This window comes from Papaver somniferum, chromosome 10 (genome assembly GCF_003573695.1).
Source record: "Papaver somniferum cultivar HN1 chromosome 10, ASM357369v1, whole genome shotgun sequence".
In the NCBI taxonomy this organism is placed as follows: Eukaryota; Viridiplantae; Streptophyta; class Magnoliopsida; order Ranunculales; family Papaveraceae; genus Papaver; species Papaver somniferum.
In genome coordinates, this window is record NC_039367.1 from 105,853,717 (window position 1) to 105,873,113 (window position 19,397).

Below are 19,397 nucleotides of genomic sequence, written 5' to 3' on the forward strand. Positions count from 1 at the left end.
CTATGCGTTAGAGTATTTCTCGGTCGAACTCGCAAGCGTTGCTATCTCAAGCTTGTTCGTCAAATTTAGTTGTCAAAACTATATGTCTTGATTTCTAGTCTACTTATAGCTAAGTCTCGGACTAGGATAGTTAAGTGTAGTTGAGCTCCTGACTCCACGTCGATCATCTTATGAAGACGAAGAAATACTCAAGGAACCAATGGAACTGCATCCGACTAGAAGGTATGTGGAGACTTGAACTTATCTATCACTCAAAAGTCTATCTACTCTATCTCCTACTCTTGAGACAAAAGTCGTATAAGTATGATAGTTTTCATACATACACATTTGCTATTTCGAGCCGAGTTTATCTCGCCTATCTATTTCTAGAAATATGTGTTGGTAAGCTTTCGCTTTAACCATTTTCATCTTTACCCGTGACGAAAGTTATGATGACGTTTCAATCTCTTAAAAATTTCTTTTATAACATTATAGAAGAATGTTTCAATGATTGGAATGTAGAGTTGAGATTATGTAACCATCTATGGATATAAGCATATATAGTGTGTTTGCAAATTAGTGTATAAATACATGTACCGGAAACCAAGTGTGTGCATATGTGTGCATACGGAATTGGTAAAGGAGACAGGTTGGGTACCGTACTGGCGGAACTCTTCCTCCCGGAAAATTCTGCCGAGTTTGTAGTTTACAAACTAGTAAACCAGTCACCTTAGGTACGCGTACCCGTACGCGTACTGGAGGAACTTTTCTACCCGAAAAAGTATGCTAAGTTTGGTAACCAAAACCAACTTAATATGGTTGCTAAGGTACGCATACCCGTACGCATACCCAAGCTGGTTATTTTCTCAAATCGGTAGTTCATGAACTTAAACAATAAATTATAAGGAAGCAATCTTTGCAAACCGTGGCTATATTTTTCATGAATTGATTCAAATGAATCAAACTGATTTTGTTTCAATTGTGTCTATGCATAAATACCTAAGCAATTGAACTACTCTTCAACTAGTTGTGAAGAAGATGAATACGGTTATATGGAAGTGCTCATATGGCTAACCAATGGTTAACTATTTGTGAACCGACTAAGTGTACACATTTAGGTACAATGACTCAAACCTAAATGAAATACATTTCATTTGTGTATGACAAGCTAAGTTTCGATCTAACGGTTGAAAGATATTAGCTTGTATCTAATCAGGTTTTCATCTAACAGTGAATATTGAATGCTTTGTTACTAAGCTAACATTGATTGCAAAACCTTATTTGAAAACTATATAAAGGAGAACTCTAGCAACTGGAAAAACTAATCCCCACACCTCCTGTGTGATACTAGTTGGTTTAGCTAGAGTCGATTCTCCTTTAACCTTAGGTTTCTTCTCGAGACCCTGTAGGTTAACGACTTAAAGACTTCATTGGGATTGTGAAGCCAGACGAAACTACTTCTCTTGTAGTTGAGCGATATGATTTTGCCATTTTCTATCGTAGGAGTTCAATTGAAAGAATTGACTTGAGATTATATCTCCGATAGGGCAAGATAAAAAGAAATCACAAACATCTTCGTCTCATCGTTTGTAATTCCGCAATATCTTGTTTCGCTACCATACGATTAAGATTATTGTGAGGTGATTGATAATTCTAGGCTGTTATTCGGGAATATAAGTCCGGGTTATCGATTAGTTCCTGTTCACCTTGATTTTATCAAAAGACGGAACAAAAACTTGTTGGTTTATCTGTGGCAGACAGATTTATCTATTACCGTATACTTTTCTGTGTGATATAAATTGATTTATTCAAGTCTTCGACTTTGGGTCGTAGAAACTCTTGGTTGTCGCTGAGATCATCTAAGGGAATCAAGTGCGTAGCATCCTGATGGGATCAGAGACGTAAGGAGCGTAACTGTACCTTGAATCAGTGTGAGATTGATTGGGGTTCAAGTACACTCCAGAACGAAGTTAGTTTGTAGTAGGCTAGTGTCTGTAGCGGCTTAATACAGTGTGGTGTTCAATCTGGACTAGGTCCCATGGTTTTTCTGCATTTGCGGCTTCCTCGTTAACAAAACTTCTGGTGTCTGTGTTATTTTTATTCCGCATTATATTTTGTTATATAATTGAAATATCATAGGTTGTGCGTTGTATCGATCAATTGTGAAATCCAACCTTTGATTATTGATTGGAAATTGATTGATCCTTGGATATTGGTCTTTGGTACCATCCAAGTTTATATCTCTTGTATTTAATAAAGACCCGCAGATTTCTATTTGCTTGAGTATAGATTAAATCAAGAGATCGAGATATTAACTCCTTGATATACTTTTTATTAAGATTGAGTCTCACTGTCTAGTTGATTCTATTAAAAGTATATTAGAGTTAGTCCATACAGATTGCTAATCGAAATATTGGGTGGGGTTGTTAGACCCCCGCATTTTCAATTGGTATCAGAGCAGGCAAACACGTTCAAGACCTCAAAAGTCAGTGTTTGTAGCGATCTGACTCTATGGACAGAGGTGCTACCTCAATTAACATACCACCAGTCTTCGATGTCTCAAACTACTTATGGTGGAAAATTTTTATGCGAGCTTTTCTTCAATCGCGTGATTTTCAATCATGGGTATATGTAGTTAATGGCTATGATACTCCCGTTGTGGCAATAGGTAACGCTACTGTTCTAAAGAATATTGGCGAATACGATGCTGCAGAGATACTTGCTGCAAATAAAAACTCCGACAGTTTGAATTCCATCATACATGCCATTACCCCTAATCTTCAGCACCATGTGTCTAATTGCACTCTGTCTAAAGGAAGTCAAACTTCAAAACCTAAATTCCGATTGGGAAAACCTTCGTATGGCAGATGAAGATTCATTTGATGAGTTTAATCACAAAGTGTCTGAAATTATTAATGCATCTTTTTCATTGGGTAAGACTATTTCTTAAAAGGACATTGTGATGAAAATTCTCAGATCGCTGCCATCTAGATACGATTCTAAGAAGCATGCCATCGTTGAGGGAAATAACCTTGATACCCTCTCCAGAAATACTTTGGTTGGGAAGCTAAAGATCTTTGATCATGAGCATACATCCAAATTTAGCAAGGATGTTGCGTTCAAAGCACAAAAAGACACGAAATTACTTGATAAAAGTAAAAATGTGTATATCTCTGAAGTTGGTCACTCCGAGACTGATTCATCACATGAAATCAGTATCGATGATCACAAGACAGTTTAGATATCTTCTTTTGAAGAGAATTAAACAGTTCTCCAGAGATAATCCAAAAGCATCAGTAAAACCCCATAATCGTATTCCTCCTAAAAAAAGGGACACAGATGAAACTGATGACGAGGATATGCTTCCGTGCTTTAAGTGTAAGGGTTTTGGTCATTTTGCAAACGAGTGTCCAAATCGGAGTAAATACACTAGGAACAAAGGTCTTGCTGCAACGCTTGATGAGATGTCTGACAATTATGATTCTGATGAAGACAAAAAATCAAGTGTTGCTCTTCTATGTGAAAATATTGATTTTGATAATTGTAGCAATACATACATCAATCTTGATAATCTTTTAGAAGAGAACCAATCAAGATGGAAGAATCAATTGACCCCTCAATTGGAAACTCTTTGTCTAATGTTTCAGGATCTACCATTTGCCTAGAAGCTTGCATATCACAAGCACCTGAATCATCTTATGCGTTGACATGCTCTTATTGTTCACTCAAGGGTCATGAACTTTCAAAGTGTTTCAAGTATAAACACAAGATGAGATATGTCAACAAGCTTCAACGAAGAGCGGATCGTCTAGCAAACAAGCTTAAACTCGCGCATAAAACCGCTGAGGTATGTAGGATCTTATCTTCTTCAAAGAAGCTAGTTTCCAAAGAGAAGTCTAGACCACTAAAGGAAAGGGTATGGTCTAAACCAGTTGATAGACATGGAACCATGAATTCCTCTCAGAAAGTTTATGGTGGACAAATTGTTGTTCACCACAGCATAACTTGATTGTGTTGTCCTCGTGCATCTTGTCTCATGTGCCTGATTAAAAGAGACAAGATTATGCACACCTCAAGCTTTAAGAAAAATTTGTGTTTTGTTTTTCTTAGTTTTTGTTTTTGAGTAAGGAATTTTCCTATTTTATCAAAAAGAAAGGGTTATTATCGACAATTCCACTCTTTATAGGGTTGTGAGTTGTGCGTACACAAACCTTTTAAAGGTTTAGAAACCCTACATTCCTTTTTCCTTCTCTGACACTCTTTATATCTTAAGACTGCTTGTTGAGTTTTGATTGTGATTTCCTCTCACAAAACCGTGCGTATATGGATACTCTAAGCATCATGTCTTCTGATGGAAAAGATGTCAACATGATTGTTAATCCATCAATCACTAAGGAAAAGAGAGATCTCCATTTTCTCCAACTTTGAAAAGAAAAAGAGGGAATGTGAGGAAGCCAAGAGCCATTCCTTCAAACTCTTAGAAGCTTTCTGATGTTCTTGAAGAGTTGAAGCAGACAAGGAAAGAGATTCATCAAATAAAGTCTTGTGTTTTAAGATCACTGGAAATTCAGAAGGCCCTGGTTCGACAACTTCAGCCAAGAAGGTTCATTGGTATTGAATCCTTCCTCCATGAACCATATGACCCAATGGCTGTTGACGACAAGGAGTTCGGGGATGACAAGGAATTTTTCAAAGATATTAATGTCTAGGAAACTTCTTAAGAGAATTATTATTCTTGTTTTTGTTTAAGAAGGATAACTAGGGTTTGGAATAGCCTTTATTGTGAGTACAGATAGCTATGACCGAACGTTTTCATCTTGCAATGTTTTTAGATTTATTTATTTAAATTCTAAAGTTGATTTGGAAGATGATTTTTGTAGTATTAATCTTTATGGTTTTATATATTGCAATATGTTATGGGATATGTGTGTTTGCGTCCGTGAACTATGATTGTCCCATACGATGTCAAAAGTTATCTTCTTCATATATCAATATGTATGTATTTGACAAAACAAAAATTAGACCTATTATGTCGTTATAATTGATGGAAGATATGATGAATTTTTGTCTACAAAGATTATGTATATTATATGTCGTTATGCAAATAGTGATGAAAATAGAATGAATCTTTGTCCATTCCGCAGTATTGATCTTCCCTGATCCATATTTTATGTATATACTGTGCGGCTCCATAAGTCTTCTTATGTGCGCATTTCCAACTAAACTAATCATGAATTCGTTTGTGGTTAACTTGGTAGAGTATTCCGATTAAATTAATCATGGGTTCTTCTGTGATTAATTTAATTGAGAATTTTGGATTCAAAATTATTTCCTTTGTGATCTTTTGACGTCCAAAGAAATCCTTCTTTTCTTGTGAAAGTAAGGTCGCTCTTGTTGTTCTTTCAGGAATGACATCAAATGGGGGAGAGTTCTTTTGACCTTGCGCTTAATTTCCATATCTTTGTGGGGAGTGCGACTATGGAATATTTTAGGAGTTATCTCGGATCTTTATAAACTCCTTGATGAATGCATTTGGCTTCGGCTATATGATTGCATCTACACAAAGTTGATATGTACTTTTCTTTGGTCTTGAAGCATCTCCGTGGAAATTTCATTAGGATCCCGTTTTTGTACCTTTGCCAATTTTATTGACAAAAAGGTGGAGAATTAATGTGTAGTTCACACTACAAATACATATGGTTTTCGTATCATTATGTAAGGGGGAGTGATACATATCACCATAGTATTGTTGTCAAAGTTGTGATACAATAACAATGATCGAGAGCATTTGTTTTCTCATTGTTATGGCTACGGATCTTTAAGAACTATGATGCTGAACTGAACATTTATGGAATCATGGGGGTACTTGGAAAATACGAAGTTTTCAAGTAATGTTGAAGCACCAAGGAGATCAAGCATGTGGACGAGAAGCTACAAAGTTTTATTTATTTTGTAATCCACATGTATTGATAGTTTTGTCACTAAGTTTGACAAAGGGGGAGATTGTTAGATCATTGCTCAGTCGAACTCGCAAGCGTTTCTATCTCAAGCTTGTTTGTCAAATTTAGTTGTCAAAACTATATGTCTTGATTTCTAGTCTACTTATAGCTAAGTCTCGGACTAGGATAGTTAAGTGTAGTTGAGTTCCAGACTCCACGACGATCATCTTACGAAGACGAAGAACTAATCCGACTAAAAGGTATGTGGAGACTTGAACTTATCTATCACTCAAAAGTATATCTACTCTATCTCCTACTCTTGAGACAAAAGTCGTATAAGTATGATAGTTTTCATACATACACATTTGCTATTTCGAGCCGAGTTTATCTCGCCTATCTATTTCTCTAAATATGTGTTGGTAAGCTTTCGCTTTAACCATTTTCATCTTTACCAGTGACGAAAGTCATGATAACGTTTCAATCTCTTGAAAATTGCTTTGATGACGATAGTTGTGAATAACGACTATTATAACATTATAGAAGAATGTTTCAATGATTGGAATGTAGAGTTGAGATTATGTAACCATCTATGGATATAAGAATATATAGTGTGTTCGCACATTAGTGTATAAATCCATGTACCGAAAACAAAGTGTGTGCATATGGAATTGGTAAAGGAGAAAGGTTGGGTACGCGTACCCGTACGCGTACTGGCGGAACTTTTCCTCCCGGAGAATTCTGCTGAGTTTGTAGTTTACAAACTAGTAAACCAGTCACCTTAGGTACGCGTACCCGTATGCGTACTGGCAGAACTTTTCTACCCGAAAAAGTCTGATGAGTTTGGAAACCAAAACCAACTCAATCCGGATGCTAAGGTACGCATACCCGTACGCGTACCCAAGCTGGTTATTTTCTCAAATCGGTAGTTCATGAACTTAAATAATAAATTATAAGGAATGCAATCTTTGCAAACCGTGGCTATATTGTTCATGAATTGACTCAAATGAATCAAACCGATTTTGTTTCAATTGTATCTTTGTATAGAAACCCAAGCAATTGAACAACTCTTCAACTAGTTCTTTTGAAGTCAATTGAATTAGTTGTGAAGAAAATGAATACGGTTAATATGGAAGTGCTCATATGGCTAACCATTGGTTAACTATTTGTGAAGCGACTAAGTATACACGTTTAGGTACAGTTACTCAAACCTAAATGAAATATATTTCATTTGTGTATGACAAGCTAAGTTTCGATCTAACTGTTGAAAGATATTAGCTTGTATCTAATCAGGTTTTCATCTAACAGTGAATATTGAATGCTTTGTTACTAAGCTAACATTGATTGGAAACCCTGATTTGAAAAATATATAAAGGAGAACTCTAGCAGTTGGAAAAACTAATCCCCACACCTCCTGTGTGATACTAGTTGGTTTAGCTAGAGTCGATTCTCCTTTAACCTTAGGTTTCTTCTCGAGACCTTGTAGGTTAACGACTTAAAGACTTCATTAGGATTGTGAATCCAGACGAAACTACTTCTCTTGTAGTTGAGCGATCTGATCTTGCCATTTTCTATCATACAAGTTCAATTGAAAGAATTGACTTGAGATTATATCTCCGATAGGGCAAGATAAAAATAAATCACAACCATCTTCGTCTCATCATTTGTGATTCTGCAATATCTTGTTTCGCTACCATACGCTTAAGATTATTATGAGGTGATTGATAATTCTAGACTGTTCTTCGGGAATATAAGTACGGGTTTATCGATTAGTTCCTGTTCACCTTGATTTTATCAAAGGAACAAAAACTCATAGGTTTTGTGGGAGACAGATTTATCTATTACGGTAGACTTTTCTGTGTGATACAAATTTGTTTATTCAAGTCTTCAACGTAAGGAGCGCAACTGTACCTTGAATCAGCTAAGGGAATCAAGTGCGTAGCATCCTGCTGGGATCAGAGACGTAAGGAGCGCAACTGTACCTTGAATCAGTGTGAGATTGATTGGGGTTCAACTACAGTCCAGACCGAAGTTAACTTGTAGTAGGCTAGTGTCTGTAGCGGCTTAATACAATGTGGTGTTCAATCTGGACTAGGTCCCTGGGTTTTTCTGCATTTGCGGTTTCCTCGTTAACAAAACTTCTAGTGTCTGTGTTATTTCTATTCCGTATTATATTTTGTTATATAATTGAAATATCACAGGTTGTGTGTTGTATCGATCAATTGTGAAATCCAACCTTTGGTTGTTGATTAGAAATTGATTGATCCTTGGATATTGGTCTTTGGTACCATCCAAGTTTATATCTCTTGTATTTAATAAAGACTCGCAGATTTCTATTTGCTTGAGTATAGATTAAATCAAGAGATCGAGATATTAACTCCTTGATATACTTTTTATTAAGATTGAGTCTGACTGTCCAGTTGATTCTCTTAAAAGTATATTAGAGTTAGTCCATACAGATTGCTAATCGAAATATTGTGTGAGGTTGTTAGACCCCCGCATTTTCACTATTAATTTTATATTCTACCAGCATTATTCACTAATGCATCGCCTGCCTAGTATTTTCCTATGATATGTTCCCCAGCTGAACTCTCAATGTTGGCATGACATGACGATTAATGTTCACTCGCAGCAGAGTAGCACGAATCTCCCGAAGTGTTAGTATTGAGATCTGCATGAAATTACTCACACAGGATGCACCACTCTCTGATAAAGAGATTTTTCGTGTCAACGCGCCTTTTAATTAAAAGTTAGCACGATCGACGCGCTTAAATTCCTTAAGGAACATCTAGACTATTCATGTCAGTCTTAAAGAGCAATCGCGGCCACACGATTTGTCCACACAATTCAACAAGCTTAGCCTCTTCCTAGCGGAACTAGGAAACCTCCATAATCTCCACCTGCGGGCCCACTAGCATCCCATCCGATTGGAATTCCTTTAGTTCACCCGCAACACCCCCGAACGTTATCCAGAATCAGGGTGATCGCGCTATTGAAAAAGGAGCTCAAACGAGCTAAGGCCGACCATAACTTAGCTAGCCTAGTTGGACGGTCTAGATCTTCCTTCGAATGATCAAAAGGGTACTGGCGTGTTCACCGGCGACCCAACTCCATCCCTGGTCGATCGACTTGCTCATGGAAATCCAAGAGCACACCAAATTGCTTGATCAAACTAGGGTGAACACGCTGTTTTGGAAGCCCTAATTTGCGTTGCGACAGCATGCCACTGTCGCAAATCGATCACGTCGGTCCATCTTCGCCAGCCAAATTGAATGGATTAGATCCGATTCTAGGCGACCCAATAGATGTCAGCATGATCATCGACAACTCGCCTTTGCATCTGACCAATCGGCCTGCTCAAACCAATGTCCGGTGCCTTGAATCGATTAGCCTAAATATGGTTGTCTACACGGTTTCTAAACCCTAAATTCAATCAACGACAGTACGCAACTTCCACCAATCATCTCGTCCATCCAACTTCGCTAGCCTAGTCGGATGGTCTAGATTTATTTTCAGGAGGCCAACAGGGTAATGCTGTAATCACCGGCCATCCCTCCTCCACAGGGAACGATCGTCCAAGTTGTGGCTTGCTCATAGGGTTCCCAAACGATCGCCCAAAGGTGGCCGGTCACGCTCTTTTTTTTTAAGACATTCAACTCGCGACTAATTTGGATGAACTCTAAAACAACGATGCTTCCTGTACATCGATTGTTTTTCAGCAGTTTGTTTAAAAGCGATGCTTCATTTGCATCAATTATAAACGATCTTTATGAATATTGATCTCACAAATAATTTAATTATTTGACCTAAAAGCACTATATGCTACTTTAAACAGCGAGTCTCATGACTTGAATCATTCAACAGCCTGTTGTATATATTTTCCTACAAAATACTCGAGACATCAAACGTCTCACAAACTGGGGGATGTTCACTGGGGTATTGGTCTGGTGGTTTACGGCGTGCGGCGTGCAACGCGTCCATTACGAGAAAGTGTCAGGAAAGGACGGATAGTTAACAGAGAGAGTAGTGGGTGAAAGGGTGACCGGTCTTCCCTCATAATGGAAACGTGATGATCACCACCTTTGGCACAACCCCACTTCTCCACTATTTAACTGCCTCCACTTCCTACGAGATCATGGTGCGCTCAATGACTTATATAAATATGTTTCAACCTATTTCAACAAAAAAAAACAAGTGTTATCAACACAAGTATCTAGAAAACACCAAGAACTGATAGCTTACATTCTGCAAGCCAGTTCCACATTCCGATACAAGTCATAAAACATCCACACCTTCAAAAATTCAACATTTTTGATCTCAACACCTTCTTCGCTTCCGTACCTAAGATCAACCCTTCTCCTTCATTTTGTGACCGAATTGAATCTGGAACGGCCATTTCTTGGTTTAGGCCAAAGTCTTACAGATTGATCTCTCGAATCTAAAGTACTCCAATGCAGTACATTTATTTAGGGTTTGAATTCATTTCTCATCAACACAGCCAAATTTACAAAAAAAAAGCAGAATCAGTTTTCACCCCAAACAATTGGGTTATAAACATAGTGTGCATTCTTGCATGTATGTGATCCATTACCGGAACTAGAGTATGCATACCCGTATACGTACTTGTAGTTGTGGAATTCCGTGTAACAAGTACACATACCGGTACGCATACTTGAGTGATTAAAGTTCTAAAATCGGTTGTGACATGAACTAATACATTTATATATTAAGGAATGCATTCTTTGCGAACCGTGGCTATAATGTTCATGAATTGATTTGAGTGAATCAAACAGATTTTGCTTCAATTATGTTCTTGTATACTTCTATGAGAATATAGAAATTGAACAACTCTTTATCTAGTTTCATTTGAGTCATTTGAACTAGTTGTGGTTAAGATGAATAAGGTTGATATGAGAGTGTTCATATAGCTAACCTCGGTTAACTACTTTTGGTCCAACATGGTGTACACTTTTAGGTACGGTTACTTAAACCTAAATGAAGGTACATTTCATTTGTGTATAACAAGCTAAGTTCGAGCTAACAGATGAAAGATATTAGCCTGAATTTAATCAAATTTTCGTCTAACGGTGAATATTGAATGCTTTGTTACCAAGGTAACTTAGATTGCAAACCCTGATTTGAAAACTATATAAAGGAGAACTCTAGCAACTGGGAAGATGAATCCCCACACCTCCTGTGTGATACTAGTTGTATAATCTAGAGTGGATTCTCCTTTAACCTTAGGTTTTTCACTAAACCCTGTAGGTTAACGACTTAAAGACTTCATTGGGATTGTGAAGCCAGACCCAACTATTTTCTCTGTATTTGCGTGTTCTGATCTTACTTCTTCTATCGTGATTGAGTATTATCTTTACTAAGATTTTCTTGAGATTTATCTCCGATAGGTAAGATTAAAAGTAGTCACAAAGATCTTCGTCTCATCGTTTGTGATTCCAAAATAATCTTGTTTTGCTGCCATACGATTAAGATTATTGTGAGGTGATTGATAATACTAGGCTTTTCTTCGGGAATATAAGTCCGGGTTATCTACTGGTTCCTGTGCACCTTTATTTATCAAAAGACGGAACAAAACTCATAGGTATTTCATTGGGAGACAGATATATCTATTCCAATAGACTTTTTTGTATGAGACAGATGTGTTTATCAAGTCTTCGACTTTGGGTAGTAGCGACTCTTGGTTGTGGGTGAGATCAACTAAGGGAATCAAGTGCGTAGTATTCTTCTGGGATCAGAGACGTAAGGAGCACAACTGTACCTTGAATCGGTGTGAGATTTATTAGGGTTCAACTACATTCCAGTCCGAAGTTCATTGGTAGTAGGCTGGTGTCTGTAGCGGCTTAATACAATCTGGTGTTCAAAGATGGAGTAGGTCCGGGGGTTTTCTACATTTGCGGTTTTCCTTGTTAACAAAATTCTGGTGTCTATGTTATTTCTTTTCCGCATTATATTTTGTTATATAATTGAAATATCACAGGTTATGCGTTGAATCGATCAATTGGTAAATCCAACTTTGGTCGTTGATTGAAATTGATTGATCCTTGAACATTGGTCTTTGGTACCGTTCAAGTTAATTCTCTGATATTCAATCGGGCTCGCAAATTTCTATTTGCTGATTGCAGATTGAATAGAGAAATAGAGATATAAAACTCTTTGATATACTTTTCTCTAGATTGAGTCTGACTGTCTAGTTGATTCTCTTGAAAGCATATTGGAGTTTGTCTATTCAAATTGCCAAACGAAATATTAGGTGTGGTTTTTAGACCCCCGCTTTTTCAATTGGTATCAGAGCAGGCAAACACGTTTAAGACCTTATAAGTCTGTGTTTGTAGCGATCTGAATATAAACAGAAATGCTATCTCCATAAACGTACCACCAGTCTTCGATGGCTCAAATTACTTATGATGGAAAATTGATATTTGTGCTTTTCTTCAAGCGCGTGATTTTCAATCATGGGCTTATGTAGTTAATGGTTATAATCCTTCGGTTGTTGCATAAGGCGATGCAACTGTTCCAAAGGATATTGGTGCATATGAACCTGCCGAGATTCTCGCTGCAAAGCAAAATTCTGACGAGTTAAATGCTATCAGCCATGCCATTACCCCAGATGTTCAGCACCATGTGACTACGTGCACTCGTACTAAAGATGCTTAGGATATCTTAGAAACCGTATTTGAAGGAAATACCAGTGAAAAGGAAGCTAGGATTCAAAACCTAAACTCCGATTGGGAAAACCTTTGTATGGAAGATCAAGATTCATTTGATGAGTTTAATCACAAAGTGTCTGAAATTGTTAATGCATCTTTTGCATTGGGTAAGATTATTCCTGAAAAGGACATTGTGATGAAAATTCTCAGGTCGCTGCCATCCAGATACGATTCTAAGAAGCATGCCATCATTGAAGGTAATAACCTTGCAACTCTTTCCATAAATACTCTGGTTGGGAAGTTAAAGATCTTTGATCATGAGCATACATTCAAATACGCAAAGGATGTTGCTTTCAAAGCACAAAATAACACCAAATTGCTTGACAAAATAAAAGTGTTTGCATCTCTGAAGATGATCTTTCCGAGGCTGATTCATCATATGGAGATCTTGACAAGTCAGTCTCCTTGATCACTAGACAGTTTAGGGATCTTCTTTTGAAGAGAAGTAAACGATTCTCCAGAGGTAAACCTAGGTCATCAGTTAAACCTCATAATCGTGTTCCTCCTAAAAACACGGATATAGATGAAATTGATGACGAGGATATGCCTCAGTGCTTTAAGTGTAAAGGTTTTGGTCATTTTGCAAATGAATGTCCAAATCGTAAAAAATTACACTGGGAACAAAGGTCTAGCTGCAACTCTTGATGAAATGTCTGACAACTATTGTAGATGGGGAAAAACGATTTGCTAGTTTTTTAGGAAAGTGAAGAGACGACCGTGCGGAAGAGACTCCTCAACCGAGCAAACTGCTTAACCTCAAACAGATGCACTGCACGGAGTGCTTTGAGTTCGAGAGATCAATCTGTAGGACTCTGGCCTAAACTAAGTCAATGGTCGTTCCAGAGTTAATTCAGTCACAAATAGGGAGACGGGTTGATCTATAGGAGGGAAGCTGAGAATTGTGTGGGATCAATGATGATCAAGGATTCTGAATGTGTTTATGGTTTCTGCAAGTTTTCTGTGAACTGTTGAGTTCAAATAAGTTCTGGTCGATTGATGGAATTCTTATGAGTGATTACTCGAAAAATTGTGTGTCCTTCAATTGTGGATTCAGAGACTTATTTATATTGCCAGAATAGTAGACACATTGATCTCCAGTAAGTGTGACGGTTTCTCGAGTGAAAGAGTGGGAAAGCGGGAAATCGTGTGTTAACCAGTTCCAGGTCGTGCGGAGACTTGGTTGATTGTCCACCCACTAATTTGATAACTCCCTCAACTGCTTGCACAACTTACTCACATTCCTCATTGTGGATGAACGCACGTTTTGTAGGCCGCCAGACCAAAACCCTAATTGATATCCCCCATGTGACGTGATTGATGTCTCACGAACGTGGAGTCTGCAAAGCAGACGTGTATTTGATTAGTCAGTCGTTGACTTGAGTAGACAGTGAGTCTAGGTTTTGTTGAATCGATCATGATTGACGAATGCTCAGTGATTCATGGATTGAACATGTCTGTTGAGACGTATAGTTCTTGAATCAACATGATGATAGTTTGAGCAAATATTGCTCGTTTGATGAATTATTGGTAGCATGACCAAATAAAATATTAATTAAAATATTGGTAGCTGGACCGAATATTATGTAATTAATTAAGATGTCGATCGCTGGATCAACATAAAATTATTAGTGTATAAACCTGCTCAAAATTATGATTTGCAGAGCATTCAGTTTGAAACCCTAATTTTGATCGATTGCTGATAAGTTGGTGATTTATTGAAAATGAATCACTGAGTGAAGGAGGGACCGACTACATGGGATGATGGACTACCATGTAGCGCCCAAGTGCTCGTGTGAGCATGCACCAAAATCCTTTGTTGACAAATTGGTGAAAGGATGATTAAATGCTGGTTTAATCATTTATTAAAACAGTGCTCGTCTAAGCATTAGGTGATAAAACCTAATTATGGAGAAGTGAGGGACCGACCAAGAGGGCATGATACCGGCCCTTGGTGGTCGTGGTACCAGCTAATGGTCGTTTGAGCAAATTCCAAGTTGGTTGGAAAGAGTTTGGACCAAATATGAGCAATTGGGCAAATTAGGTCAAAATTATAAAGATGTGTGGGACCGGCTCCTTGCAAGCCTTAACGACAGCCTTGGTCGGTCAAGGAAGCATGCCCGTATCACCATAATGTTCGTGTCTCAGTCCTGAGAGTTTTGGTATTTTGTGGTGTGCGTTTGAGCAATATTTTGGATTTTCAGAAGAGTTTGATCTTTGGCTGAAATTCATGATTTTGCTCGAATAAGAAAGTAGAACTTTGCTCGTTTGATCTATATTTTGAGAATATTAAAATAATAATATTTTAATATTTTTCGTGAATAGCCTAGTCGGTCATGTGACTATTTGAATTTTTCATGGTTTGAGCAATATTTGAGAAAATATGGAAAACCAGGATTTTTGCTCAAACGGAGGAGTTTCATGAGATGAGTGAAATTATAATTATGAAAACAAGGGATTGCAAGGTGTGGGCCCGGCCTTGGCTAGTATCCCGGTCCCATGACACCTTCCCATATTTCTATTATTTTTCATCTTTTGAAGGAAAATATGGAGAAACCATGAGTTTTGCTCAAACAAGGAAAGTTGCTTGAATGAAGGAGTTTTCATGAGATCATGAATAAAATAAGAAAAAATAAAGGAAGAGGCGTGGGGGACCGGCCGGACGGTGGGCCTGGTCCTCAGGCACCTTTTTTTTATATTATTTTCTCTCTCTTATTCTGCGTAGGCTTGCTCGTTTGTTCATATTTTAAATGCTCGTTCGTGTATTTGGGTGCTCGTTCGTGCATCATCGTTGAGTACACTTGCACCATTTTCTTGGGTATTACTCAGTGATAGTCCGGATGCCCGATTGTTAAGTAATGATTACTAATTCATGAAATTCAGTGGAGAATGATTCATGAAATAAAGTAATAAAAATGAATTGAGTATCTATTACTAATCCATGAATCCATCCAGGGAATTCAGGAACGGATTAATGAGATATAATAGATTATTTTCTAGGAATTCTGGATGAATGTAACGATAAAATTAATCTATTTTCCGAATCGATATATGAGATAGTTGAAGCATCATACTCGTTCTGAAGGGTGCATAGTCAGGGAACAACGTTCATCGTCGACATCCTGAAGGCGTTAAGCCCTCTAACAAACAATTATGTCTAGAAAGACGCCTGAATATATACACGGTATCTCTACATAGTTAGGGAACAACGTGCAACGTCGACGTCCTGAAGGCGTTAAGCCCTCTAACAAACAATTATGTTTAGAGAACCGCCCAATCATTATTCTATGTAGAGGTGGGTATCTCTATGTAGTCAGGGAACAACGAGCAACGTGACGTCCTGAAGGCGTTAAGCCCTCTAACAAACAATTATGTCTAGAGAACCGCCCAATCATTTGATTCTACATAGAGGTATGATGAGATGTGTGTAGCATCGAACACTCAACTGGGAGGCCTTTCGAGAAACATATTCATCATGGCACTGAGAGGAACGCTCATTCAGTCAGAGATCATGAAACGGTTCACGTATCGTAAAATATGAATTGTCACATGCGTTCCTGAAGCCGGGTCAGAAACATGATTTTACGATTTTGACCTTTGTCAAAAATCCACCATCAACATTAAGTCCCCTGCTTAGTGAGGGACAGTCATGTTCCGCAGTAAGCATTAAATGGTGATTTTCCAGTTGACGAGACAAGCAGTTGAACTCAGTCGTACAAAAGTATTCTCAGAATCCCTGATTTGCTCCAATGGTGTCATGTACGAGCAAATGCCCAGGTAAGGACTCTGACAGTATGGTAGAGTGTCATCTCGTGAGCACGGTGAGATGAAGCACTGCTGATTTGGACGATCGGAGGTCCATTTTTGGTCGGTTTAGCATTTGCGGGCCCGATCCAAAAGGGAAATCCTTGTTTTATTAGGTTTTTGGAAATAAAATTGATATAAAAGGGAAAAAGCCCTAATTTTTTTTTATTTCTCATTAATTGACCGACCACCTCTCTTCTCACTTCCACACCCGAGTAGCAGGAGGAGAAGAATTTCGCCAGAAAAAGTCGCCGTCGGCGTCACCGACTATCTTCTGGCCGGCGCCCTCCAGGTAAGTTCGAAACTCTTTTTTTTTTTTGGTGTGGGTTAGTCATGAATCTTTCATAAAACAAAATTTAATATGGGTACGTGCATGCGTGAGTTTTATGAAAATTTGTTTTAGAAAACATATGCCCGTCCGTTTGTTAGTTTAAGAAACGAGCAATAATCTCAAATATGAAAGAGACACATATATTCTTGAATAGACATGGTCTAGTTGCATTAGAGAAAATTTGGTTTATGAGGTTTCATGAAAATCCAAATTTTATTTTCAAAGTGTGAACTTTCACACAAATACTTTTTAGGAACGTATGTTCGTTCGTAGTTAAAGTAATAAACAATAATCTCTAGTATTAAAGAGATTTTTTGAAATAGACTTGCGTCTCATGATAAAATTTTATTTGTGAACTTTCAAAATTTTATTTGTGGACCTTTACGAAAACAAAATAGACCTTCGTTTCATAGACGAAGTCTTTTTTTTTTTTTTTTTTTGAAAATTACATGAGTTATCAATTCACGTCAATTTTTTTTTTTAAAAAATGTGCGCGAGTTTAAAATTTTTGTTAAAAAATCAAATTTTGATCTTTGAGTAATTGATGAAATGATGTTTGTCTGAATTTTGTGATCTTATGGTGTGTGTACACACGGTAGAAAACCAGTGAATGTTCACATGAAGAGATTATGTGAATTATCCACAATTTCGTGAAAAGTCAGGTGTCGACTCTAAATAATGAATTTTGTTCGTCTTTGCAGGTTTGAAGGAGCGAGCAGGTTTTGAAGTTTTACTTTATTATCACTACAACTAGTGAAACCGTAAATAGGTAAGAGTTGAGAATTACCATTTTTGTAGACACTGACGTGAGCATCCTAATTATTCTGCTGTGCTTTAATTCCATTGTGTTGATGAAATTTGCATATGGATGTTACAACAACTTTGCGAAGATGACTGATTCCCGTGATGGCACTTCTGAAGATGATATTTCTGGGGAGGAAATTTCCAGTGAGGACGCTTCTGCAGACCCATCTTCCAGAAATGATGATTCTGGGACTTCCAGGGAAGAATAAGAAACTCCTAGAATTAAGAACATTCCGAATACTGACGATGAATTCTCCGTGTTTCTGTATAAACCCGAAAAACATCCCTCGGGTTCCTCATTTCGGCTGCTCATAAATCCCAGAAGTACTAATCAGAACAAATTGGTATCTCCTCAAGCGATAACTCGGTTCTGTTTGCAAGAGAAACGCTATTCGGCTTCACATGTGGAATTCAAGCTTTCCCGAAAGCCTTTGACTGATTTTTTTGGATTGGAAAGACATATGCTGGGTTATAGCCATGTAAGGAATATGCTGGATCGTGCGCAGGTGACACGAGCTATTCAAGCAGCTGGAGAGTTAACCATTCATCATGATATACGAGGTATGGTGGTTTTGCTTGATCGTTGGTGCATTTCTACTCATACTTTCATACGCCGATGGGGAGAATTCGCCATCACCTTGGAAGATGTAGTCGCTTTATTGCATCTCCCGGTTATTATTAATTTCCCTGAAGAGCTCTCAGCCGAGGAAACTGCAATATCCGACGTATTGAAAGCTAGGATGCATAATTTCAACAAGTCACCCAAATTGTGCTATGCTCGATGGTTGAAGCATTGGTGGACGAGAGATAAAATTCCTGAAGAACCTGTTGATGGTACATTAACCATTGCTTCCTTCTTAAGACGTTCTTGAGGATAATGGACATTTGTTGAAACAATTTGTGATTCCTTTTGCCATTAAAATGGCCAAAGGTGAGAAACTCCCTATCGGTAGTCTTTCTTGGGTTCACTATTTTCTAATTTAGACTCCTTAGTCATAAACTCCAGCGTTTCTAACAGCTTCATGAAAATTGAAACATATGCTAATACGATGTTTCTCCAAGCTTTGGTGTGGGAGCACTTTGAGAATTATGCTCCGATTCCTCGTAGCGTCTTGCAAGGACAAAATGTTGACACTCGTCATGCTTTCCTTGAGAAAGATAATGCCAGGATTATGCGTTGGTCCACAAAGCATCCAAGACACAAGGCACGTCTCACCAGTGTTTTAGATAACGAGTATGAGTTTAATTTTCGCCCCTGGGTGTCGGCTCCTTCTCTCTTCTCACCACTGATCACTTTCAATGCTGCTGAAGAAAATGTCATATTGAAACCTGGATTCGGTCTGAGTGATGGAAGGAAATCTTTCATACTGAGTTGCACTCCTGGTTATTTAGTGTCAGTAATGCACTAAAAGTTCCAGGTAGAAGAATATAACATCGACAGAGCAACTCGACAAATGGGTATGGATCAGGGTTCCCCAGGTCATCGAATAAATAAGCCATCGGTTGAGCATCTGAAGGATCATTTAGATTGCACACATGTGGAAGGAAATGATTACTTGTTTCCTTGTTCCGACCGAATTACCTATGTAACTCGGGGTTATATAGACTTTAGGCGCCAACAACTTGAGCGTTTGTACAAGTTTGTTATGGATGTTAAGTCTCTGGTACGAGAGTTTCCTTCTGCTGACATGATCTTTGATCGACCAGGATTGAAGCATCTTTCTAGGGGTGATAAAATAAAAACGCCTCCAGAATGTTCACATGTATGTATTCTCCTTATGACATGATAATCACATCTTAATTATTTCATTAACTTTATTG